At 41.1% G+C, this 27379-nt stretch overlaps 1 long non-coding RNA gene across 4 annotated transcripts in view; it reads right to left on the reverse strand.

Moving 5' to 3' along the window:
* LOC105488681 (uncharacterized) overlaps window positions 1-27379 on the reverse strand; it is a 61303-nt gene that overhangs the window by 32364 nt on the left and 1560 nt on the right. For 2 of the 4 annotated variants that reach the window (XR_011610889.1, XR_011610887.1), the window contains exons 2-4: window positions 24443-24549; window positions 13027-13126; window positions 3334-3425 (exon numbers count right to left, since the gene is read on the reverse strand). This is a non-coding gene — a long non-coding RNA (uncharacterized lncRNA). The remainder of the gene's footprint in view (window positions 1-3333; window positions 3426-13026; window positions 13127-24442; window positions 24550-27379) is intronic. The other 2 variants (XR_011610890.1, XR_011610888.1) reach the window with 1 other exon arrangement.

Consider the following 27379-nt stretch of genomic DNA (forward strand, 5'->3'; position numbering starts at 1 on the left):
TTTGAGGTTGTGTATGCAGCAGTGTGCCCTAGGCAAAAGGTGAAGCTGAGTCCAACTGCTGACAGATTCCCTCTACAGGAAGTTAGTTGCCATCCTGCTTCCTGATCAACTAGCTGGAGAAAAAGATAAGCCAAGATGTGGGTTGGGACCAAAGGACACATCTGATACATCAATCAAGTCTTCTTCCCTAACCTTCCCAGTTTTTGCCCAATGGATTAATGAATAAACTGGCAGTGAGATTAGGGATGTTAACTAGGTTTTGGCTCATAATAGAATTCTCTTGGCTGTGTCTTATTTGGCTACTGCCACAGCCAAATACGCAAATTGCCAATTAACAGTGACAAACTCTTAATCCATATTATGAGACCATAATTTAATGGGATCAGCCAGCTAATGGTACCAGCTAGATTGTTTTTAGACATGTTTCATTACATAGGTGACAGACATTTGTCCTCATTGGAATAGACACTTTTTCTGAATTTGGGTGTTTCTTCTCCCTTTGTCACACTCCTGCCAGCACTGACATCTGTGAACTTACTGAAAGTCTTATGTATTGTCATGGAATCATGTATACTTTTATATCCTGTTATCAGTTATTTAATGCTGTATAATAAACCATCCCAAAACATAGTGGCTTAAAACAGTAACCATATATTATTGCTCATGAATCTGTGGGTCGCCAGGTTGATCAGCTGCAGGTTGACTGGTCTAGGATGACCTCATTCACATGTCTGGTGGTTGGCTGGCTGATGGCTGGGTGACATGGGAGACTGGGACATGTGTCTTATCAAGTATCAAGCTACCCTGACCTTATTTACATGGCAGGGTCAGGGCTCCAAAAGAGAGACCAGAAGTTTGAAGCTTACATTTAGAACTAGCATGAAGACACTTCTGCTGCATTCTATTGGCCAAAGCAAACCATAAGACCAGTCTAGATTCAGTGTGTGAGGAAATAGACTTTCTTGATGGAAGGATTGAAAAGTCACATTTCAAAGAGTATGGATACAGGGGAGGCAGGGGAAGCATAGGATCTTTTATTTTATTTTATTTTATTTTATTTTTTGAGACTGAGTCTCACTCTGTTGCCCAGGATGGAGTGCAGTGGCGCAAGCTCTGCTCACTGCAAGCTCCGCCTCCCGGGTTCACGCCATTCTCCTGCCTCAGCCTCCTGAGCAGCTGGGACTACAGGTGCCCACCACCACGCCCAGCTAATTTTTTTTTTTTATTTTTAGTAGAGACGGGGTTTCACCATGTTAGCCAGGATGGTCTCGATCTCCTGATCTTGTGATCCACCCACCTCAGCCTCCCAAAGTGCTGGGATTACAGGTGTGAGCCGCTGCACTCAGCCAGGGCCCATTGTTGTAATTAATGTATCACAGCTCTGTCAAGAAATTTTTCATAGAAAAAGAAGACAAAGAACCAATGTCCATGCCATTCATTGATTTCATTATGGGACCTACAGTGGGTTGAATTGTGTTCTGCAAAAAGATATGTTGAAGTCCTAACCCTGGTACCTTTGAAGAGGACCTTATTTAAAAATAGGGTCTTTGCAGGTGTAATCAAATTAAGATAAGGTCAGACTGGATTACAGACACCTAAACTCAATGATTGGTGTCTCTATAAAGAGAGAAAGATTTGAAAACTCTCAGATACAGAGGAAAGAAGGACCTGTGAAGATGAGGACAGAGATTGAAGTGGTGCAGTTACATGCCAAGGAATGACAAGGATTGCTGGGAGCTATCAGAGGTAAAGAATGATTCTCTCCCAAGCCTTTGGAGAGAGTGCCTTGCTGAGACCTTGGGCTTCTAGCTTCTAGAACCATGATATAACAAATGAATATGTTTCTGTTGTTTTAAGTCACTAATTTTGTGGCACTTTCTTATGGCAGCTCTAGGAAGCTAATATAGACCCCATCAGACAGAAGTTGCTGGCATTACAGAGAAATGACTGTTCAGCTTTGACTCCAGCTGGGGGACAATTTCTTGTGAGTTAGGCATCTTGTCTTGCTGTTGATGATTTATGCTCTCTGCCAGATTCATATATTCATGTCTCCAAGTCAGAATAAAAAGGCCCAGGGATTAAGAGTTGGAGATGGGAGCATCACCACTCATAATTATACTTCAATAATCATTCTCAAAATGCTGTCTTTCTCTAACCAAGATTCTTTTACTACCAAAGTATTTAGCACCTTAGGGTTCAAAGTGAAACAAAAACAGAAACAAAACAAAACAAAACAAAACAACAAAACCAAAGCAAGGTGAGAGATAGTTTCACTAGGGGTCTGTAATAATGATCCCATTATATTGGAAATTGGAATCTGGTCATTTCACATTTCTCATGCCACATGCAGAAATGGAAAGAAGATGTCCTGCTGTTATCTAGGATAATTAATCTTTTTAAAAAATTAATTTTTAAGTTGACTAATATAAATTGTATAGATTTTTTAGTGTACAACATGTTTTGATACATGAATATACTGTAGAATGGTTAAATTGAGCTAATTAATATATCAATTAACTCAAGTACTTACATTTTTTCTGTGGTGAGAAAGCATAATCTACTCTCTTAGCAATTTTCAAATGTATAATATGTTGTCACTAACTATGGCCATCATATTGTACAATAAATCTTCTGAGCTGATTCTTCCTGTTTAACTGGAGGAAACTTTTGTGCCTTTTGATCAGTGTCTCCCCAATATCTCTACTCGCCCATCGCCCTAACTCCCAGCCCCAGCCACTGGTAACTTCTATTCTACTCTCTGCTTCCATAAGTTTGACTTTTTAAAGGTTCTACATATTTCTGAAATCATGCAGTATTTGTCTTTCTGGCTGGTTTTACTTCACATGATGTTTTCCAGGTTTCTCCATATTGTCACAAATGAAAGGATTTCCTTCTTTATAAGGGCTGAATATATCCCACATTTTCTTTATCCATTAGGATGGTTAATTTTGACTACAACTGGAGAAAAGTGCTTTTCTTCTCTCAATTGTTCATTTCATGTGGAGGGAGCTCTTTAGAGTAACAATGCTAGCCTCCCTCTCCAGAAGAGAAGTCAATGACTTAGCTAACTGATACATTTGGGAAGAACAAGCTTCAGCTTTCCCAACTGTCTCTTTGGGATCCAGGTTGACCTCGAAAGCATGCACTTCGAAGGACATTCTAAAGGGGCTTGCCCCATTGGTAGACCTCAGTTTTCCAGTATGATCTACAGCCGTGTAGGCAAACCTCTCTTTATTTCTGGGATTCACTATTAGATAGTTATCTTATCCAGTGACATAAACCCTCTTTCTAGTATTAACTTTGTCAGTCATAGAAATGATTATTGGCTTCTACCTTTTAACTGGTGTTGAACTCAGGAGAGGGAAAGATGTGCCGTTTATTGAGGATCCACACAACTTCAACATCTCATTCACTGGACCAGGAGCCTTAAAAAATAAACAGGGAGTGAAATTTGGAGACCCAGCTAATACGTTAAGAGGCTTTTGGTGAAGTCAGTTTTGGGTTTGGACTTGAGCAAGCATACATTTGTGATTGCAGTGGTTTTGTGGAAGCTTTTAGTAAGCCAGAAGGCTCTTTTAATGGATGTAATTGGTTTTTATCAGTTGTAGCTGGGCAGGAAGTTTCAGGTTTTCATTGCTGGCCAGGGGGGAACTTTTTTTTTTTTGTGATGGAGTCTGGCTCTGTCGCCCAGGCTGGAGGGCAGTGGCACGATCTTGGCTCACTGCAACCTCCACCTCCTGGGTTCAAGCAATTCTCCTGCCTCAGCCTCCCAAGTAGCTGGGACTACAGGTGTGTGCCATCACGCCTGACTAATTTTTGTATTTTTAATAGAGACAGGGTTTCACCATATTGGTCAGGTTGGTCTCGAACTCCTGACCTCAAGTGATCCACCCTCCTCGGCCTCCCAAAGTGCTGGGATTACAGGTATGAGTCACCATGCCTGACCTCAGGTGGGACTTTCACCTTGGTGGGACCTCACAAGTCTTGGAACTTTATCCACAGGTGAGGATCTGTTTTTAATATGAGCCAGGCTCTGGGCTGAACTTAGGGGAGCAGTAGATGGGTCTTGTCTGCCTTCAGCCAAAATGTCTCTGTCAAGGTGCATGTGGGTGTCCTTAATATTCAAAAGGGTAGGCCTTAGCCAGATGCCACTGTGGGCAGGGTTTGAGGATGGCTCTGTAAAGGCACAACTATAGCAAAAGTGAGAGCTTTGGGTGTAATGTGCTGTAGATTATTCTTGAACTACAAAGGTATCAGAGCTAGGATATGTGCATGAGCCACGTGAGGGCTATGAAGATGCTGGTGAGCTGCAGTGCCTTAGTAAGCAGGGACAGCTGAAGTAATGCTTCAATCAAGGAGAAGAGAGAGAAGAGAAACAAAGAGAAAGGAGAGTCCTGTATCTGTAAAAGACACCCTGAATCTTTTAGATGTGGGCAGGATGCAGAACAATTATTTATCAGTTGTGGTATTCACCATTGTAAGTAGGCTGCTCCAAATCTGACCCACTAAGATGTTTTGAAATGACTTTATCCAAGAAAGGGAACTATGGAGAGACTATCCTGGAATTCTTATGGCTTATCTCAGGCTCAAGTGCTACTCTCATTATATCTTGAGAAGACTAAGATACATGAATAAAAAAGGAAAAGGAGATGCAACTAGATGTAATTGCTCTTAAAGAGAGTATCAGAAAATATAAGCTGATGGAATTATTATTAGCTCAGAAACAGTCATTAGGTCCTAAGTAAATCTAACAAGATAAAAAAAGTGTAGATTTCAGTGCTGGCTGAAATTACTCCTTCAAAAAGGATCTAGGTATAGAAAACTATTAAGGTGCAGCATCTCAAAATTGGGGTGGAGAGACAGAGAAAGGGAGGGAGGGAGGGAGAGCATGAGGGAAATCATAGCATGAGCAAATAGGGACTTCTTCCTTAAAGATGGGGACAGATACACAAGCTAGTTACAGAAACACTTAATGGGGTTGAGGGGAAGACCAGAAAGATTATTGTAAAGTACTAAATGCATCACTAGGAGTTTCCAGATAACAGCTTATTGTATGTCATATCTCTGCTATGTGGAGGTTTAAGTACTCCCTGTGTCCTGAGAAAATATGTCTGAAATATTTATAAATCAGGGACCTAAGTACAGCAGAGATAAGAAGTATTAATGTGGGACTAGGAAGAAAAATGATGCATTGGGTCTAGGTTTAGGTTGGATGCTGGTCTGTTGAGAGAACACCTTCTGTGTGGGATTATCCAACTCTGGATGGGCACTTTCGAAGAGTGAGGGCTTTGGCATAACCAGAACCCATTGATTTTATGTCTTAATTACTAGCCATGAAATAAAATCTAGAGAAATAGGGTAGTAAAACAAGTGTCCAGTAGCAGAAAGAGCTGCTACTCAAGTCTTAGACTATTCAACAGTCAAGAAAAGACAGTATCTTAAGGAAGCCCATGGCTGAATTATTGACTGGTATTTATTAGGCCTGAGGTGGATGACCAACCATCCTGGTTTTTCTGGTTTTAGCATTGAAAATCCTGCATTTAAGGTAAACCAGGATAGTTGGTCACCCTATTAATAGGGGTCCGAGTTTCCAAAGTGTCAACAGCATTTTCAGTTCAGGAATCTGGTGATAGTCATTCTCTAGTGGGAACAAATGCAGAGATAGAGAGAAATTTCTCTAGGAAGCAGGTTTCTTGGGTTGAAGACATTATTTAACAGGATGCAGTGGTAGCAGCTACATAGGTAACAGGACTGAAAAATGCTGCCTACTGCCATCCCAACGCACCAGAGCGCTATAGTCTTGGAAGCTACAACACAACAGGCATACCACCGGGGTACACTGGGATGCCAGAACTTGGGGCTCAATCAGTGTATTGAACTGTATAGGAAAATTTGAGCAGGCTGGATGGGAATTAAAAATCCCTTCAACAAGGCCTAATGACTGAAGTGGCATCATTGCAAATTTCTACACTTTGCAGAAAGAAAAGAATGTTTCTGATATCTCTCTCTCAGAGCATTGGGGGAAGATATAAGTGCACGATTGGATTTACTCCCAAAAGTTATTAAATGCAGAGTACTTAAATAGAAGAGACAATGGTATAAAGATTCAGGTACCCATTACCCACTTTAACAATAATCAACTCAGGGTCAATATTGATTCCTCTACATAAACCAAGGGGGAAGCTGTAATTTTTGTATAACATCTGTGAGTGGTTGGGTTAGTCTCCCTAATTCTGGTATTCAGAATCAAGCGACCCATTTGCTAAATGATATAGCCACATTCGTCAATATGAATTTTATCAGTAACATTGTGGTTTTGATCTCTTATTACCTTATTCTTTTTTTTTTTTTTTTTTGAGACAAGTCTTGCTCTGTTGCCCAGGCTGGAGTGCAATGGCGTGATCCTGGCTCATTGCAACCTCCACTGTGCCTGGCCTCTTATTACCTTATTCTTTTACTTTATTTCTCAGTTGGTTGAGAACTAGAACAAGAAATTGGGGTATTATTTATCAGTGCCCTTAAATCCTCCCACAACCACTGAGAATAAATAGGCTTGCTACTTTGATTAGACAAACTTCTGCACCTACCTGGACCACAGATCCTGTAAGAGTGGACTATACCTACCACTTTCATCTCAGTCCATTACCCCTGGGCAATAGCTTATTAGATCTGACCCAAGGCTACCAGTTAGATGTTCCCTGTCTTTATTGATCAAGGAATTAAACTATGAGGCCAGGTATGGTGGCTCACACCTGTAATCCCAGCACTTTGGGAGGCTGAGGCAGGTGGATCACCTGAGGTCAGGAGTTCGAGTCCGGCCTGGCCAACATGGTGAAAATTTCTTTCTTTTTAAAAATAATTCGCTTTTTTCTCACTTTATTTCTTCTTTTGTCTTTAGAGGCAGGGTCTCACTCTGCCACTTAAGCTGGAGTGTAGTGGCGTGATCATGCCTCACTGCAGCCTCGACCTCCCAGTCTCAGGGCATCCTCCCCCTCAGTCTCTCAAGTAGCTGGAACTACAGGTTCATGCCAGTACACCCAGCTAACTTTTAAAATTTTCTGTAGAGATGAGGTCTGGCTACGTTGCCTAGGCTGGTCTTGAACTCCTGGGTTCAAGCGATCCTCCTGCCTTGGCCTCCCAAACTATTGGGATTACAGGCATGAGCCACCATGCCCAGCCAGGGATTTATTTATGTGCAGCTCTTATACAGCAAGGCAGGGGAAGGTTAGAATAATACTTGTAAGTTTTATGGCTTGCTTTGTGGGAGAGTGGTTCTGGTTTCTATAACCCACCTTGGAGAAGAAGGATCATAATTTTTTTTGTTTTGTTTCGTTTTTTTGAGACGGAGTCTTTCTCCGTCTCCCAGGCTGGAGTGCAGTGGCACTATCTTGGCTCATTACAACCTCCGCCTCCCGGGTTTCAAGCGATTCTCCTGCCTCAGCCTTCCAAGTAGCTGGGATTACAGATGCCTGCCACACCTGGCTGAATTTTGTACTTTTAGTAGAGATGGGGTTTCACCATGTTGCGAAAGGATAATGGCCTCCAGTTCCATCCATGTCCCTGCAAAGGACATCATCTTGTTCTTTTTTATGGCTGCATAGTATTCCATGGTGTATATACCTTTTAATGTAGATTTCCTTGATTACAGGAACAATATTGTTACAGATTTTATCATTTTTGAGAAAGTATAATGAAAATTGTGTCTAACAAAGTAATAAGATTCCTTTCTGTCTATATGGTGAAAATGCTCAGGATGTTCACTACAGCCTGCCTCACCCTGGAAAAGGGATGTGAGGATAATGAGAAAGATGAGTATGTTCAGTGTGGAGCATGCAAATTTGCATGAAAAGTAAATGTAACCTTGTGCCTAACTATGACTGGTTCCCAGAGATATTTTAGTTCTCAGTTTTAATAATGTGTCTAGCACAGAAAAGCCTAGAACATAAAAGGGTCCAATACAAATTTACTGATTTAAGAAAAAATAATGTTTGTTTTGCTAAGAAAGGTAAAGCACCAATAAGAAATGAATCATACTTGCAGTGAGATAGATAGATAGATAGATAGATAGATAGAAAAAATAAGTTAAATTTAAAGTCAAATAAAAATCCAATGTCAATTGGATAAGAAATTGATGTTTAAGTCTAAAAAGTAAAGCTTGTCTTTATTTTGTCCATATTTTATTTAATTTTATTTGTGATAGGGTCTTGCTTGCTCTGGAATCCAGATAGGAGTACAATGGTGCTACCATGTCTCACTGTAGCCTCAACCACCTGGGTTCAAATGATTCTCCTGCCTCACCCTTCCAAGTAATTAGAATCACAGGCATGTGCCACTATGCCCAACTAGTTTTTAAATTTTTTTTTTTTACTCTTTTAAAATTTTTTATTATACTTTAAGTTCTAGGGTACATGTGCATAACGTGCAGGTTTGTTACATATGTATACTTGTGCCATGTTGGTGTGCTGCACCCATCAACTCGTCAGCACCCATCAACTCGTCATTTACATCAGGTATAACTCCCAATGCAATCCCTCCCCCCTCCCCCCTCCCCCCTCCCCATGATAGGCCCCGGCGTGTGATGTTCCCCTTCCCGAGTCCAGGTGATCTCATTGTTCAGTTCCCACCTATGAGTGAGAACATGCGGTGTTTGGTTTTCTGTTCTTGTGATAGTTTGCTAAGAATGATGGTTTCCAGCTGCATCCATGTCCCTACAAAGGACACAAACTCATCCTTTTTGATGGCTGCATAGTATTCCATGGTGTATATGTGCCACATTTTCTTCATCCAGTCTGTCACTGATGGACATTTGGGTTCATTCCAAGTCTTTGCTATTGTGAATAGTGCCGCAATAAACATACGTGTGCATGTGTCTTTATAGCAGCATGTTTTTTTTTGTAGAGATGTGGCCTCTCCATGTTAGTCAACTTAAAAATTAATTTTTTAAAAGGATTAATTATCCTAGATAACAGCAGGACATCTTTTTTCCATTTCTGCATGTGGTTCTATGCAGGTTTCTTCACTAAAGAGGCAATTTCTGAAGAGTGATTCTACGTCAAAGAGGAAAGAATAAAACACTCCTTCGACTTTCTCTTTACTTCTCAAAGAGATGTTACCTGCAGGTCCAGATCCTTCACAAGCTCTCTGGCCTTTAGATGCACAACTTTTCCTTCTCCATGGGCCTCCTTTTAAAATTTTATTTATTAGGAACTCCATCGATTTGGTTGGGAAAACCCCACACCTATCCACAAGGAGGGATCTCACTTCTTGGCTCTTTCTTTCTTTCCAAATTTACCATTCTTACCTTACCAAAGTGTCTTGGTCTGAGTGTGCAAATTAGAGGTAGGGTCCCCAGGACTTTAACCAGATAAAAATGATGCCTACTTTTATCCAAGCCTTGCAAAATTCTGTGTATAGAAGTGGGCTGGGGGTGGGGAAGGAAGAAAAGACTCTAAGATTGCAGTTTGTTGTGGATTTAGATCTTCCTGGCTGAATTTCCTTTTCAGTATTCCCACATGTGTGAGGAGGAACTATGTCAGTTCATTTGATCAATAGAATTGTTATATTAGCTCATGCACTGCTCCCAGGAACAAACATTAATTTTTAAAGAGTACAATCTAGACTCATATTGAAAAAGGATATATTTCCTCAATTAGAAGGTATCTTACCTTTTCCCCAGAGTTAGTAGGCGCCATTATTGTTCAGAAAAGAGGTCTGGTTTCTTTCCTGCTTTGCCTGGGAAGCTATTGAAATAATAAATAAGCTGTATTATCCTTTAATGGATCCTCCCTTTTGTTAATTCAGGAAAGGCTCCAGACTCAATAAATTGTTTCAACAGTCTACTTTGGGAGCTGGGGTGGCCGCCAATTCTCTTACAATAAACCCTCCTTCACTTAAGTTACCTGAGATAATTTCTATTCTTTGCAACCAACTGATCTCTGTCTAGAAAATAAATGGATTTTGAGAAGTAGGTTTGCAAGCAATAGAGCCTCAAAAGAATGTGGCTACTGTCCTCAGCATTTTGGCATGGTCCAGAGTGGTGAAGATTCTCTCATCCCAGGAAGGCCTAGCTAGCTTGACTAGACTTTTTTTCATTGCAAAAAAGTGGCACCTGACCAAGGTCCATTATGATAGGGGCCTGGGGGAATATAATTAGAAAGTGAGAGAGCTGGTGGCATGACTTCTTATACTGCCATGCCTGGTGGCAAAGGCTAATTAAAACATTGACACCATTCTAGGCTAATTCATGAAGGGTTCAGACTCTTTGGGTATGAATGAAAGTTTGAGTCAGTTCACTTGGTAAAGAAACTGTAACCAGTGTAGATACTGGTTAAAAGCATAAACAGGCTGGGCGCTGTGGCCCATGCCTGTAATCCCAGCACTTTGGGAGGCCGAGGAGGGCGGATCACCTGAAGTCAGGAGTTCGAGACCAGCCTGGCCAACATGGTGAAACCCTGTCTCTACTAAAAATGCAAAAATTACCCACGCATGGTGGCACACACCTGTAATCCCAGCTACTTGGGAGGCTGAGGTAGGACAATCACTTGAACCTGGGAGGTGGAGGTTGCAGTGAGCCCTGATTGTGCCACTGCACTCCAGCCTGGGAGACACAGTGAGACTCCATCTCAGAAAAAAAAAAAAAAAAAGCATAAACAACATGAAATGGATTAAAAGAGAAAGACAGGCAAGGTGAGGTGGCTCACGCCTGTAGTCCCAGAACTTTGGGAGGCAGAAGCAGGAAGGTCGCTTGAGCCCAGGGCAACATGGAGAGGCCACATCTCTACAAAAAAAATTTAAAAATTAGTTGGGCATAGTGGCACATGCCTGTGATTCTAATTACTTGGAAGGGTGAGGCAGGAGAATCACTTGAACCCAGGTGGTTGAGGCTACAGTGAGACATGGTAGCACCATTGTACTCCTATCTGGATTCCAGAGCAAGCAAGACCCTATCACAAATAAAATTAAATAAAATATGGACAAAATAAAGACAAGCTTTACTTTTTAGACTTAAACATCAATTTCTTATCCAATTGACATTGGATTTTTATTTGACTTTAAATTTAACTTATTTTTTCTATCTATCTATCTATCTATCTATCTATCTATCTATCTATCTATCTCACTGCAAGTATGATTCATTTCTTATTGGTGCTTTACCTTTCTTAGCAAAACAAACATTATTTTTTCTTAAATCAGTAAATTTGTATTGGACCCTTTTATGTTCTAGGCTTTTCTGTGCTAGACACGTTATTAAAACTGAGAACTAAAATATCTCTGGGAACCAGTCATAGTTAGGCACAAGGTTACATTTACTTTTCATGCAAATTTGCATGCTCCACACTGAACATACTCATCTTTCTCATTATCCTCACATCCCTTTTCCAGGGTGAGGCAGGCTGTAGTGAACATCCTGAGCATTTTCACCGTATAGACAGAAAGGAATCTTATTACTTTGTTAGACACAATTTTCATTATACTTTCTCAAAAATGATAAAATCTGTAACAATATTGTTCCTGTAATCAAGGTAATCTATGTTAAAAGGTATATACACCATGGAATACTATGCAGCCATAAAAAAGAACAAGATGATGTCCTTTGCAGGGACGTGGATGGAACTGGAGGCCATTATCCTTTCGCATCCTAAGGATATAAAAAACCAAATACTGCATGTTCTAAGTGGGTGCTAAATGATAAGAACACATGAACACATAGAGGGGAACAGCAGACACTGGGGCCTTTCAGAAAGTGGAAGGTGGGAGAAGGGAGAAGATTAGGAAAAATAACTAATGGTTACTAGGCTTAATACCTGGGTAATGAAATAATCTGTACAACAAACCCCCCAGACACAAATTTACCTTTGTAACAAACCTGCACTTGTATCCCTGAACTTAAAATAAAAGTTTAAAAAAAAGTATATATTTTTGAAAGTCCTGATCCAGGTCCTAAAACATGGGGCTGTTTCAGAAACTAGTCTTCTATATCTTTTTGTATCGACTTTAAATGGTCCAAATGCTGATGGAAGAGATCACTTCTCCATTAATTGCCCTGTAACTTTATTTATATTGATCTTTTCTTGTCAAGACATGGCTTTTTGGCTAAATGAAAGATTTCCTTATTTCTTTCTTCTCATCACTCAGAGAAGCCTGTGTATTTATACTTGGCATCTTGGAAGTTTGGGAAGGAGTTTGGGGACCACACGCACCCTGTGGGATTGTACTGAGGAGAGGGATGCATCCAATATTGTAGCCACTTGCCACATATGTCTGCTAAGCACTTGAAATACAGATAATGTAGCTGAGGATTAAGTTTTACATTTTATTTAACTCTAATTAATGAAAATTTAAAACTAAACAGCCACATGTGGCTAGTGGCTATCATATTGGACAGTGTAGGGCTGGAGAAACCCTTAGACAAATTTAGGAAAATGGCTTTTGGGTTACACTGCTTGTTTCAGGTGGCTGGATTGTGTTTTTCAATGTGATAATATAATAGCTTGCACTTTGTTGTGGATTTAGATCTTCCTGGCTGAATTTCCTTTTCAATATTCCTACATGTGTTAGTAGGAATTATGTCAGTTCATTTGATTAATAGACTTGTTATATTAGCTCATGCATTGCTCCCAGGAACAAACATTAATTTTTAGAGAGTACAATCTAAAAGCATGCTTGGGCTGGGTGCGGTGGCTCACCCCTGTATTCCCAGCACTTTGGGAGGCCAAGGTGGGAGGATTGTTTGAGCCCAGGAGTTAGAGACCAGACTAGGCAACATAGTAAGATCCTGTCTGTATGAAAAACTGAAAAATTAGCCAGGCATGGTGGCATGTGAGTCCTAGCTACTTGGGAGACTGAGGTGGGAGGACCACTTGAGTCTGGGAGGTTGAGGCTGCAGTGAGCTGTGATTGCACCACTGCACTCCAGTTGTTGCAAAACAAAACCAACCAACCAAACAACCAAAGCATATATCTGCATGCTTGTCTGAGGGACTGTGGATGAGCGGGTGGATAGACAGCTTACCCCTCTTGAACTTACACTCTCCTCTTGAGCATCAGTGGTGGGAGTTCCACAAAGGTACTGCAGCTGGGCTGAGGCTAGATGAAGACACCATCTTAGTAAAAGGCTGTGGGGTATCCTGACCAGATGGGGAGAATTTGGGGAAATATTTTCAGCTGCTATTCAAAGAATGGCAGCAATACCCCACTCTGCAAGTCTCCCTCCTCTTTGAGGTCCCATTTTTCTGCTACATAGTCATAAGACCTATTTATGCTCTGGCAGCATTTTGCGAAGTTCTCTCTTACCCACCATCTCTTTGGGGAGGAAATGAGGTAGGCCTGAAGATCAGAGAGGATAAATGAAGTGGCTAAGGTTACCCAACAAGTAAATGGTGAGTGGCAGAAACAGGATTCACAGCCAGTTCTCTGCGTGTGCTCAGGACTTGTTGCTCCTTATCGAAACCATCCTAGTTCCTCTTTGCTGCCAGTCATGCATGATCGTTGAAAACACTCAGCACTCAGAAAACATTAAAAAATTATTTTTAAAAATTTCATTTCACTCTTGTAAGGGCATAATGCTTACTCTAAACCAGGATCAAAAATAATAGAGTTCAATAAAGAAAGAATATAGATGGGAAAGAAAAACATATTGATAATTCATTGAGGGACATCAGTGTGATGAATGTCACTATTAACTTTTTGTTTATCCGTTTTATAAAAGCAGCAAGGTTTAAATTAAGTGAATTATCCAGAGTGTATACAACCATGGAGGGTACAGCCAGGATTTGAACATAGGGGTGCCGATAGAAGCCCTGGTATCCTACAGAACCTGGAGGGGCAGAAAGCTTACCCCTCTGCTATTCTGCCCCTTCCCCAAGGTTGTTGTGGGCATCAAAACAGACCAAGTACCTACAAGTCAGCTCTTACTGGACCCTCAAATTCACACAGTGCCTCTTTTCAGCTCACCTTCTGTTTCACTTATCTCCTTAATTCTCCTTTTGTTTTTCTACAGTGTCTGCTGAGGTCATGGGTTGGATTGACACGTAAAATACAGGATGCCCCATTAAAATTAAATTTAACATGAATAATGAATAGCATTTCTAGTATATTGCATGGGACACACTAATACTAGAAAAGGTATTCGTTGCTTATCTTACACTAAAATTTAACTGGACACCCTATATTTTTATTTGTTAAATCTGGTACCTCTAGTCACCTGCAAATCCCCTGTCATGAGCATTAGTGTGGTCAAGGTCCCAGGCTTCTTCTAGTTGAGGAGCCGAGTAGCATCTAGTCATTCAGTCCAGAGATAGGACATAATACATGTTTAGCTTCAACTTCGTGCAAAATACTCTATTGGCCCTCTGGAGGGATGAAACTGTAACTTGTTTGGCCCCTCCTGTCCTCCATTTCTTCCTATGGGAAATGGAGATGAAGTTTAATTTGGACCAGGCTCAAACCCTGATGCTGCCACTTAGAGTTATGGTCTTTGTGCACGTTCCTCTTCCTTTCTGATCCTCCTGATTCCTTCACTGGGTAGCAAGTGAAAGAAATAAATTCAAAGAGTATGTGAAGCTATATGCAAATAGTTATGTGGTAGTGAATGTTTTTTTTCCAACAATTCCAAATTCACTGGATTCAGATTGCTTCTCTAGCTGCTGTGATATTTTTGGTAACATGGTTTGTTTGCCTAAGGAGCAGATGCCAGGGTTGGATTCCAGCCCTGCTATTTATCAGTAGTGTGATCTTGGCAAGTAATCTAATCTCTTTGTTTCCCCATTTCCTCACTGTGAAGTGGGATAGTAATATTGCCTATCTCAGATGGTCATTGTGAGGATTAATTTAATTAATACTCGTGAAAGGCTTACAATTGCCTAACAAAAATCAATTCTGTTAGAAATCACTAGAGCAGCTACCCTCCAGGGCCAGCGTGAGAAGGAGGTGGAAGGCAGTAGATTTTTTAAATAGAGTTCAGGAATTAGCAAATATCTCCAGGATTATTTATTTATTTATTTATTGACAGGGTCCTGCTTTGTCACCCAGGCTAGAGTGCAGTGGCGTGATCTTGGCTCACTCTTGGCTGTTCTCCTGGAGAAGTAGAGCAGCTTCTACCTGTCCTGGAGAACTTTAGATTTTCAAAGGCAATAGAATTGGTAGGGTCCAAACTTAGATTTCTAGGGAACAAAGGGAGACCTAGGTAATACTTGGGTTATAAGTCGAAAAAACAGAAAATTATACTAAAATTATATATATATGTATGTAATTCTATATATATATAAAATTTTAGTGTATGTATATAAAATTTTCTCTCTCTATATAGAATTATATATAAAGAGTCAATTTTCATTATCTGATGTAGTTATAATCTATAAAATTGCTGAGAACACCAAATTAGTGACCACTGAACCATTTCTTTTGGGGAAAATGCGGAGTTAGGTTCCTGTAAGCCATAGTCACAACAGTTTCATCAACCAATCAATACATAACCTTGTTTTATGTGTGTTTCTGTTTAAAAACACCTTATTTAATATATATTATTGGGTTTTTAACATTGAACTCCGAGCTGACAGCATCATAGCTCATGTCTGCACAAAGCCTACCTAACCCATGTATTTTCTCTGTTAAGACACCACAGCCTGTGCTCAGGCGCAACAGACAGTACTTCAACACTACTCTTGGGGGCCACTATAAACAGTGAAATTACCAACAAAAAGCACAAAAATTGAAAACATAGCACTACATAGATCGTGAAAAAAAAGGTATTAATATTTACCGTACCAGTGCTGAAACAAGAAGGGTTTGTTGCCTTACTGGACGTCATTTGGGAATGTTCCCTGTTGAGCAACTCATATTTTTGTCCCCTTTGTGTATGTCTGCAAATGACCACAAAAACTCCTGAGTGTTGATTTTGGGGTTACAAATACATTTTTGTAAGTAGGCAAATTTGCAAATACTGAATCCATGAATAATGAGGATCGACTGCATATATAAAAAGGTGGAATCAGCAAATAGGTGGCACAGAGGAGGGTGAAAGGATCTAGAGGTCCAGAAAGCTAGGCTGGATGGTGAGGGGAGTGACTGCAGGGTCACGTTTTATCTCCTCCCCCACCTTCAAGAACTGATTAGCAACTGGTTCAAGCTCTGTGATGTGAGTTGGTGACTCTAGACCAGAGAGCACTTTCTCAGTGCCCAGCTGCCTGAGGCAGCAATGTGCTCAGTTTGATGGAGCACTATCTCTTTTTTTCTAAAGAAATTTAGAGGCTTGGGACATTAATTCCGCCTTTTCTTTTTTTTCTTTTCTTTTCTATTTTTTTTTTTTTTTTGAGATGGTGTCTTGCTTTGTTGCCCAGGCTGGAGTGCAATGGTATGATCTCTGCTCACTGCAACCTCTGTCTCCTGGGTTCAGGTGATTTTCCCACCTCAGCCTCCTGAGGAGCTGGGATTACAGGCACTTGCTATCATGACCAGTTAACTTTTGTGTTTTTGTAGAGACAGGGTTTCACCATGTTGACCAGGCTGGTCTTGAACTCCTGACCTTAGGTGATCCACCTTCCTTGGCTTCCCGAAGTACTGGGATTATAGGCATGAGACACCGTGCCGGCTTCCACCTTTTATATCTATGTGGGATTGGGCTCCTCCTCTGTCACTCTACTATCTACACGGGAGTCAATTTTTACCAAAATAAGAAAATACAAACATCAGTCAAATAAGGGAACCTTAGGCCCAGATTCCTGCAGAGATTAACTCTTGATTTTCTCTCTCATCCCATATCCCACATAATGCAATTTTAATTAGTTTAAATTTAAATTTAAAAATGTATACTTGATTCAGTTATTGGAAACTTTTAAGTATATTGGAACAACTTGGGTATGTAAATCTACTTTTTCATTTTATGAAGTTGTTAAGCAAACTAAATATGGCCTGAGAAGGACTCTGTACTTCTATATTTGAGTCTTTGTAGGTGAACTGTAACCTAGCTTAATAGTCAGATAAAATTGAAAACCTAACTTAGTGGTGTGCACCTGTAACAATAGCTGAGTGTTGGCTAATCGCAGGGGCCATACTTCAACCACTCATAGACTACTGAATATTCAAATGGCATTAAAATAAGGCAAATGTCGAGCTGTAACCAATCTCACTGGTTCTGTACCTCACTTCTGATTCCTGTATGTCACTTTACCCTTTTTGTGTATAAGTTTTTTTCTGACCACGAGGCACCCCTAGAGTCTCTGTGAATCTGCTGTGATTCTGGCACCTGCCTAATTTGCAAATCATTCATTGCTCAATTAAACTCCTTTAAACTTAATTTGGCTGAAGTTTTTCTTTTATCAAAGTCTAAACAGAGAGCCATCATTTCTAATGAACATTGAATATGCAAATTGAGATGTTCTATAAATATAAAATATACATCAGATTTCAGAGACCTAAAAGAATGTAAAATGTGTAATTAATACTTAAAAATATGATTACATATTAAAATGGCAATATGATGGATATATTGAGTTAAATAAAATATTTTTTAAAAGTTAATTTCATTAAAAATTTTTTTTAATATGGCTACTGGAAAATTTTAACTTACATACATTATATTTATAGTGAATAGTACTGAACTAGGATCTTATTTGCCCCTGCTCACATTGTTTATGATTATGGCACCAGGCAGTAGAAACACAGGTGTCTACTCATGAGTCATGGACCTGACCTGCTGAGATTCCACAGGCCTTCTCCAATGCTCTTAGCCATTGAATATGACCAGTCTTTTTTCTGGATCCCATTTGTTCTTCTAACCTTGCAAAGATCCAAGCTTCCTTTTTTTTTGATAGGTCCTCCAGGCTTCACCAGGTAGTCCTCTAATCTGATTTCCTGAGGAAACTTCAAATCCCAACAAGTTCAAGAGTAATTTCTATTTTTCCTTTGAGGATTCACGTTTCAGCCTTTGAAAGTACAGTACAATCCAAACACCATGATTTTCTGTCTCCTAAATTTTCCCATTATAGATGGAGCTGTATAAGTATATGGTCGCCTCAATATATTTTATAAGTTTTCGTGTGGAAGTATATATGAGTAATTTTCTTTCTTTCTTTTCTTTTTCTTCTCTTTTCTGTCTCTCCTTCCTCTCCTTGCTCACCTCCCTCCCTTCCTTCCTTTCTTCCTTCTCTTTCTTTCTTCGTTGTCTAAATCATCTTTAGCCCACATCAATTACATGGTTTCAGCTACTTACAGCACTCCTCCTCCTACATTAGCTTCCCAACCAAATCAATCTCTGACTGATCTACGTGGTTGGAGACCTGACTCCAAGGTCAGTTCTTCCCTTCTAGTCTCTTTTGCCAGGTCCAGGCACTACAGCAGTCTTCTGCATTCTTTACGGGCAGGAATGCCTTGCTTACTGCTCTTTAGCCCATTCATTATGTGACTTAAATGCCACTTGGTGACAAAAAGAGTATCTTAAACCCTAATCCTACCTATGACAATTAATATTTCCTTCATCCAAATCCACACAATAAAAAGGAGTCGTGATTAAGCTGCAGTTCCTACAGACAGGCAAGTTGAATAGCAGGCAGTATATTGATTTTGCACAGTATACTATCTCTGGGCGACTCAATGGATTATTGTGATATGATCACACTTAACCAGATGGGGGTCTCAATGCCAAAAAGTTGAAGTACCATTCTTAAGAACAAGTCTACTAGTCTCAGGAATCATTCTCACCTTTCGATTAAGTGAGTAAGCTTTTAGACCTATTAAAACATTTTAACTCTTTCTTCTCTACTGCCCTCCCTGGCTGGCTTAGTAAATGGATTGTTGCACATATGGTCTGGTTCTGAGCAGTTTTCTGTCCTGCTTCTAAAATCCACTGAATCCAAAGAAGATGAGAAATATTCGGTAGGGTAAATTGTGTTGTGCGATAGTGCTAAACCATGTCAATTGCCCTAAAGTGGCATGGAGTGGAAGAGACAATGCTGTTCTTTGCCTAGGGTAGACTCACTTCTTTCCCTTCCTTTGTTGAATTGATTAGCAACTATCTATTCTTTAGACAGTAAACAAATGATAGTTATTCTTCAAACAAAATCTCATAGTAAATACCATTTAACTAATATAGTGCCTAAATCTTATAAAAATTAAATTATTTCCCAGTTGTGGTAGATACGGGATGGCTAAAAATGACTTCTTTTTCCTTGGACTCAGCACCAAATACAAAGGGGGATGTCTGTGCTAAGATAAAAGTAATTGCAGGGCTCTAGTTATATACAATAGTCTGCAAGTGACTACCCATCTGGAATTACTGACCATGGAATTATGGCCAAGCCCCTCCTCAGTGGTTTATTCTATCTCTCTCAATCCAGGTGAGAGGTAGGGCACATCATCCCCCAACGATCTGCCCTGTCCTTTATCATATGGGTGGTAAAATATATTCCTGGATTAGAGGCTTTAGTTGAGAAATACCATATTAGCTCAAGGTGGAGGGCTGCAGTCCTTTGACGGTGGCTTCTCAGTGATTTGCCTAAGAAAGCAAACTCAAACCCAGGCAAGGCTTCCCTGCTGGCAGAGCCCATTGAATTCCTCAGATTACAGAAAGAGATTCAATAGAGTCTATTTAGTAGTTCCAGACTTTTTTTTTTTTTTTTTTTTTTTTTTTTTTTTTTTTTTTTGCGTCTTGGAATGTCCCAGGGCATTTTTGCTGAAGGAGCCCAAACTCCTACATCCTGACAATTGGCTCCAGCAGTAATTACATATTCAAAATGTGAACTTCAGCCAACCTAGTTCTCATCTCAGGTGTCTAGTGCTCTGATGCACCCAGTGTGCCTTGGCCAAAACAAACATCCATGACATATTGATGGATTTACTTGCTTTTAAATTGTTTTTTCTATCCCTAATCTTTTTGGTAGGTGTCTATATATGTTCTAGTTTTCTAGGTCTGCCATAACAAGTTACCACAAATTAAATGGTTTAAAACAACAGAAGTGTATTTTGTCAAGGCCCAAGAAGGCAGAAGTACAATATCAGTATGGTAGAGCCACTCACTCTGGAAGGTTCTGAGGGAGAATCCACTCTATGGCTCTCTCTTAGTTTCTGATCCTTGGTATTCCTTGGCTTGTGGCTGCCCTCCAATCTCTTCCTTCATTTTCATAGTATTATCTTTTTTGTGTCTCTGTGGCTTCTCCTCTACTTATAAGTACACCAGGCATTTGATTTAGAATGCTCTCATCTCAAGATCCTTAACTTAATTATATCTGCAAAGATATAGTTATATCTGCAAAGGTCATATTCACAGGTACTAGGGGTTAGGGCTTAGACATATCTTTTGGGGGGACACTATTTGCTATTGTTTAAATGTGTCCACCAAATTTCATGTGGTGGAAACTTAATCTCCAAATTCATATGTTGATTGGAAGTGGGGCCTTTGGGAGGTACTTAGGATTAGATAAAGTCAACACGGTGGGGTTCCCAAAATAGGACTGGTGGCTTTATAAGAAGAAGAGGCCTGAGCTGACATGCACACTCCTGTCCTCTCGCCATATGATGCCTTCACCATGCTATGATGAAGCAAAAAGGCTTTCACCAGATGCCAGCACCAAGCTGTCAGACTTCCCAGCCTCCAGAACCATGAGCTAAATAAATCTCTGTTCTTCATAAATTACCCAGCCCATGGTATTCAGTTTATAGCAACGGAAAATGGACTAAGACACTATTCAACACACTAAAATATGAGATACAAAAATAGTCATTTGAGTGAATAATGTGCCTGATTCTTGCTATAAAAGGCATCCCTAAGCCTACTGGTCATAATATACCATTCCAAGATCTTCCAGCCATTTGGATATTTTAATTTCTGGAGTCAGTACAAATTCACTTCCTGATGCCTCAAACTTATAGCTATTGTAACTGCCAGTGACACAGAGCTCCCTCATTGTGTGGAATAACCTTACCTCTTCCGTAGACAGGATGTCTATGACAAAGGGTGGAAGGTGGTGCCTGTCTACTGAGGCCCACTGCCTGTTAAATGAGTGGTTCTATCTGTGCCTCACATTGTTACTTTTGATTTAAAGGTTAGTGCCCAGAGGATGCATCAGTTTTTCCGGGCAAATGAAAGTGAGGGTCCTGGTCAGGGATGTGTCTTTTATAATGAGCTCACATAGATATCTCTCATCCTTTCTTAGATTTTGATTTTTCTATTTAATAATCAAAGACTGTTAAGTTACATTGCTATGTGAGACAAAGGGTTCCAACTCACAAAACCACTCACCGACCTCTGTTGAGTCTCTTCACTAGCACTGTTACTCCCCTCCAGTAATCAGCCAGCAATTGTTTTTCAAAAGCAGTGTAATTCTCAGCTGCTAAAAGCATTCCTTAGTCAAACATCCTAAATACTTATGCTATATTTTCCCTTATAGGATCTGCCCCCCTCCCTCCTTGACGAATCATCTTGGTGGAAGAGGTAGAAATCACAGAGACTCCATGGTCTCATTTTTCTTTCTGAATCATAGGACCCAAAGGCTAGAATTGACCATACTGTGGCTTCTTGCCAGTGTTAGTCACCGAGGCTCCTCTCAATCCTATTGAAAGTATGCAGACTTTTGGATGACCCAAGATACAGAGTGTGTGAAAATTCCAAGGTGAAGCATTTGCTGACTGTAACACCTCCCTCTTCTTTGTTGCAGCAGGAGGTGTTACACGTGTTTCACTACCTGTCGTGAGTGAGTTTAAGCACTACTATTCTAGGTAATCCCTGTGTGCTGGATTTCTGGTGGATGCTCTCTGAACCCAGTGGCACAGACTCATCCTCTTGGGTATGATGTTAAGAACGGTAGTGCCTTTGTCACTTTTGTTTTTAGGGGATCTTGGCAACTTCATATAGTGGGGCACCAGGCAACTGAAAGAAGAACGAAAACAAAGATGCAGAATGATACCATCTAAGACACTATAATCTGATCTGTCTTTTTCAGAGATTTCCTTAAAGTAAAAGGAGCACCAAGTTGTTCTTGAATAGGTAGAGACAGAGGGCCACCCTTAAGCAGATGTTTGTTAGGTAGATATATTTCAGGCAGCCCCAGGTCTAATGAAAGGTGTAGTGGATTTTTTTCTCCTTAGTACAGCCAACTCTTCGTCATAGTATGCTGTGCTCTGGGGACGGGGTGGGCCAGTATATAAATGGAGCCCTTGACAAGCAGTATGGGTAATACCTTTTAGTTTTTAAAAGCAGTTGTTAGCTCAACTGCCATAGTATTCCACTAATTGTTGCAAGATATCTGGCCAACTACTGGTTTAATTGTCTATGTTCTACTGGGAGTGTTCAGGTTTTATTAACATTTCCTACAGAGAATCTAATACTTTCACATAATTGGAGAAGTCATTTGCAGGGGCATCCTGGGTAATGAGATACTGTAATACTGATGTTGATTAATCAAAGTTGTTATTAGTTTTCCAGAGCTACCAAAACAAAAAAAGTCACAAACTAGGTGGCTTAAAACAACAGAAATTTGCCAGGTGCGGTGGCTTATACCTGTAATCCTAGCATTTTGGGAGGCCGAGGCAGGTGGATCACTGGAGGTCAGGAGTTTGAGATCAGCCTGGTCAACATGGTGAAACCCCATCTCGTCTTTACTACAAATACAAAAACTAGCTGGGTGTGGTAGTGAGCACCTGTAGTCCCAGCTCTTCAGGAGGCTGAGGCAGGAGAATCACTCAAACTCGGGAGGTGGAGGTTGCAGTGAGCCGAGATCATGCCATTGCACTGCAGTCTGGGTGACAAGAGTGAGACTCTGTCTCAAACACCACCACCACCACCACCACCACCACCAAAAACCCCAGAAACTTATTCTATCATGGTTTTGGAGGGCAGAAGCCTGAAATCAAGGTGTTGGCAGGCACATGTTCCTTCTGAAGCTCCTAGGGAAGGATCCTCCCTTGCCTCTTTTGGTTTCTGGGACATTCCTTGGTTTGTGGCAGCATAACTCTCATCTCTGCCTCTGTCGTCACATGGTGTTCTCCCTGTATATCTCTTCCCTCTCTTATAAGGACACCAGTCGTATTGGATTAAGGGCCTATTCTACTTCATTATGGCCTCATCTTAATTATATTTGCAAGACTCTATTTCGAAGTAAGGTCATATTCATAGGCACCAGGGGTTAGGACTTAAATATATCTTTTTGGGGACACAAGCAACCTGTGACAATAAGCTTCTGCTTTTCATGTCCATACCATGGGGTATGAGAGAGTAGATGCCACCAGCCACACCTCTAGTTTACAGAATAGAATTTTTTTTTTTTTTTTTTGAGGCAGCATTTCACTCTTTTGCCCAGGTTGGAGTGCAATGGTGAAATCTTGGCTCACCACAACCTCTACCTCCCAGGTTCAAGCAATTCTCCCACCTCAGCCTCCCGAGTAGCTGGGATTGCAGGCATGTGCCACCATCTCTGGCTAATTTTGTATTTTTAGTAGAGACGGGGTTTCTCCATGTTGGTCAGGCTGGTCTCAAACTCCTGACCTCAGGTGATCCGCCCGCCCCGGCCTCCCAAAGTGCTGGGATGACAGGTGCGAGCCACTGCACCTGGCTGAGAATAGAAATTTTTAAGACAACTGCCTTAGAGGTGTTAAAAAGATTTTCAATTGGGAGGCCCTCAGGCTGAGATGGCTCCACCACATTTGATTCCTACATAAGCAAACCAAAGCCCAATGTAAAAAGTAAAAGAAAACTAGGGACCTTACCAATCAGAAACCACCAGCTAACCTCTAACTAAGGAATTTCCGTATTAATGAATCAAATATATTTTCTTTGTCTTACTTCCATGTTCAGCCTATAAAAGCTCACTGCCCACACTGCTACAGCTGAGCTCTCTAAACCTCTTTTGGCCTCGAGTGCTGCCTAATTTATGAATTGTTCTTAGCTCAAATAAACCCTTTAAAATTTTAAGGTTCCTAAATTTATTTTTGAACAGAGGGCATCATTCTACATCTTTGTTTTCTTCTTTTCTTACCCTTTTTGGAAACTGTAATACAGCTCTTCCTTTGATACTCTATAATCAAGGTCACTCTACTACAATTTCTATCAATCTCTGCTTTATTGACTCAGGCATTCTTCTAGCTGGCCCCAAGTTATTTTTACTTACCTCATGGGCTTCCATTTTCCACTATCAGCCAGTTCATATGGCTTTTAAACTTGGGGCTTTGGGGAGACCGGTAGAACCATCATTGGTTCTATTGTTAAGTTTAAGGTCGTCCTTTTTCCACATACCCAGAGAGGGAGTTAGTGCTACAGGAGATGGAAAAAAATTATTTAGGCAGATAGTGAGGGTAAAAGAGTCCTCAGCAGAATTTCCCTTTTAACAAAAAACAGCCCCCAAATCATTTATTTTCTAACAAAGAACAGCCTGAAAAATCAAGCTGCAAACATAGATAAGCAAGTTGGAAGCTTGCAGGAGTGAATGCCGGCACCTCTATCAATAGAAAAGGGTTACCTGGGGGCCAGGTATGTTCAACATGGAGGCTCATCTTCCCTTTTCTTTGTCACCACATGTACAGAAAAGAAACAGGCAACATGGTACTGGCCAGGTAGAGAACCCATCTGCAAAATAAAAGATTAGGGTGGGGATGGTCATCTTTTTGTGCCCTATACAAATGGCATACCTAGCCCTAACCAGTTTTTCGTGCTCTATGCAAATGGCACACCTGGTCCAACCAATCTTTTGTGCCCTATATAAATGACACACTGCCTCCTTAAAGTCACCTATAAAATCCCTTGCATTCCACTGCGGAACCAGTAACCCATTTCTCTGGGACCCATCTCTGCTGCAGAGAGCTCTTCTTTTTCTTTTGTCTGTTCAACTTCTGTGCTGAACCTCACTCTTTGTGTGTCCATGTCCTACTTTTCCATAGCTGTGAGACAACAAATCTCGGGTATTTACTCCAGACAACAATGCCACTTCGTTACCAGGTTTTAAAAAAATATCTATCTACGCTGGGTGTGGTGGCTTACACCTGTAATCCCAGCACTTTGGGAGGCCGAGATGGGTGGATCACGGGGTCAGGAATTCAAGATGAGCCTGACCAACATGGTGAAATCCCGTCTCTACTAAAAATACAAAAATTAGTTGGGCCTGGTCACACGTGCCTGTAATCCCAGCTACTCAGGAGGCTGAGGCAGGGGAATTGCTTGAACCCGGGAGGTGGAGGTTGCAGTGATCCAAGATCGCACCTTTGCACTCCAGCCTGGGCGGCAGAGCGAGACTTGGTCTCAAAACAAACAAACAAACAAACAAACAAACAAACAAAAACTATCCAAATCTATCCAAGTATCTATCCAAGTACTTCTTACTTCCAAATGCACTGAACTTCCTTAGCCCCACTCATCAAGGCTGGTGATTCTTTCATAGGCTTCCTGTAATTTAATATCCATTCCTAGTAGTACCCAGATTTTTGTACAGATACCCACTTTTCCTTCCATACCACCCTAATACTCCTGGAAAAGCTGAATCTACTCTACTTCAGAATTGATCTAACTTGTCAAAAGGCAATTATTAGATTTCTTGTCAGAGATTGGTTAGGGAACATACATCTAAACCTATCAATGCATGTCATTTTTGTAGCCATAGAATATGGATTTAGAAAAGCCGTGTAACCCAATGGAAGGCAAGTGTAAAAATTCTGGGAGGCTTCTGGAAAATAAATGTCCTAATATTTAAGATAGTCCCCTTTTTCTTTTAGATCTTGTGCAGAGTTGTGAGGCCTGGAATGAAGCTGACACCTGTGTGTATGTGGGCACATACACAGGGGTAGGGGGTGTGTGGGGGACATAGGGGAGTGTGAGAGGTGCGGGATGGGGCTCATAGTTGAGCAGTTGAGAGAACTGCAGAGAACCAGATTTGGAGCTGTGAATGACTCACACTTAATCACCACTCTACCAATGGTCTTTTTCAGTTATATTTGAATTGAGTTTCCTGTTACTAAGTACTGTTTGAAATGAGTTTTTGTTCCCTCAGTCTGAAAGCATTTTAACTGGTACATCCCTGATGGATCTCTCTGGGTAAATGTAGTTTCACTGGAAGAGATGGTGATTGGTGATTCCCCTCAGATTCCCAAGAGAGTTTATTTTCTCTTGTATTAAGCCGGGCGGGGGTGGGGGGGCACTTAGGCTTACGGCCTGGTAGAAGCCAGCCATCAACTTAGCATCACCAGATTTCTGGCGTTAGCTGCCCACTGTCTGTGGCACTTTAGGCCCATGTAACTATTTCCAGAGTGACACAAGTTTCTTCCACAGTTGTTATCAAGTGGCCCTCACAGGTTCAGTGAGAAGAGGAAGAGGGAGAGAGATCATTAGGATTAATGGATTACTTGCATTTGTGAGACGGTTTGCCAAGTATTGCTACAAACAAGGCATGGGATTTTCTTTTCTTTTTTCTTTCTTTTTTTCCTTTTTTTTTGAGATGGAGTCTTGCTCTGTTCTCCAGGCTGTAGAGCAGTGGAGCGATCTCGGCTCACTGCAACCTCTGCCTCCCAGGTTCAAACGATTCTCCTGCCTCAGCCCTCCGGAGTAGCTGGGATTACAGGCGTGTGTCACAACGCCCTGCTAATTTCTATATTTTTAGTAGAGACGGGGTTTTGCCATGTTGCCTAGGCTGGTCTCGAACTCCTTGCCTCACGTGATCCTCACCCCTCGCCCTCCCAAAATGCTGGAATTACAGGCGTGAGCCACGGTGTCCGGCTAAGGCATGGGATTTTTCGAACCGCTGACATTAGAAATTCACAATCCACATCATTAACTGGATCCTCCACGCCCACTCTCTCCCTCTCTGTAGCAGCAATTTTTTTTTTTTTTTTTTTTGAGATGGAGTCTTGCTCTGTCGCCCAGGCTGGAGTGCAGTGGCCCGATCTCAGCTCACTGCAAGCTCCGCCTCCCGGGTTCACGCCATTCTCCTGCCTCAGCCTCCCGAGTAGCTGGGACTGCAGGCGCCCGCCACCTCGCCCGGCTAGTTTTTTTTTTTTAGTAGAGACGGGGTTTCACCATGTTAGCCAGGATGGTCTCGATCGCCTGACCTCGTGATCCGCCCGTCTCAGCCTCCCAAAGTGCTGGGATTACAGGCTTGAGCCACCGCGCCCGGCTGTAGCAGCAATTTATCTTTACTCTCCGCATTCCACAGAACACAAGAAACAAACCAAAAAAAAAAAAAAAAAAAAAAAAAAAAAGAAAGGCAGGAGCCCAAGTAACCTCTATCAAAGCAAAGACCAGTGCTCACTCTAACCCTTTTAAGGGTTTTAAAAGAAGAGGTGAGGAGGTGTCCTGCTTATCCCCCAAGCTTGGGTGCTGGAGCGAGGGGCGGCTGAGATTTAAAGAAGGAGAGGGCAGAGGGCTAGAGAAAAGAAACAGGATAATTCTACCCAAGAGGACGAAATAGAGA

The sequence above is a fragment of the Macaca nemestrina genome, chromosome 12, assembly GCF_043159975.1.
Source record: "Macaca nemestrina isolate mMacNem1 chromosome 12, mMacNem.hap1, whole genome shotgun sequence".
Taxonomy (NCBI): domain Eukaryota; kingdom Metazoa; phylum Chordata; class Mammalia; order Primates; family Cercopithecidae; genus Macaca; species Macaca nemestrina.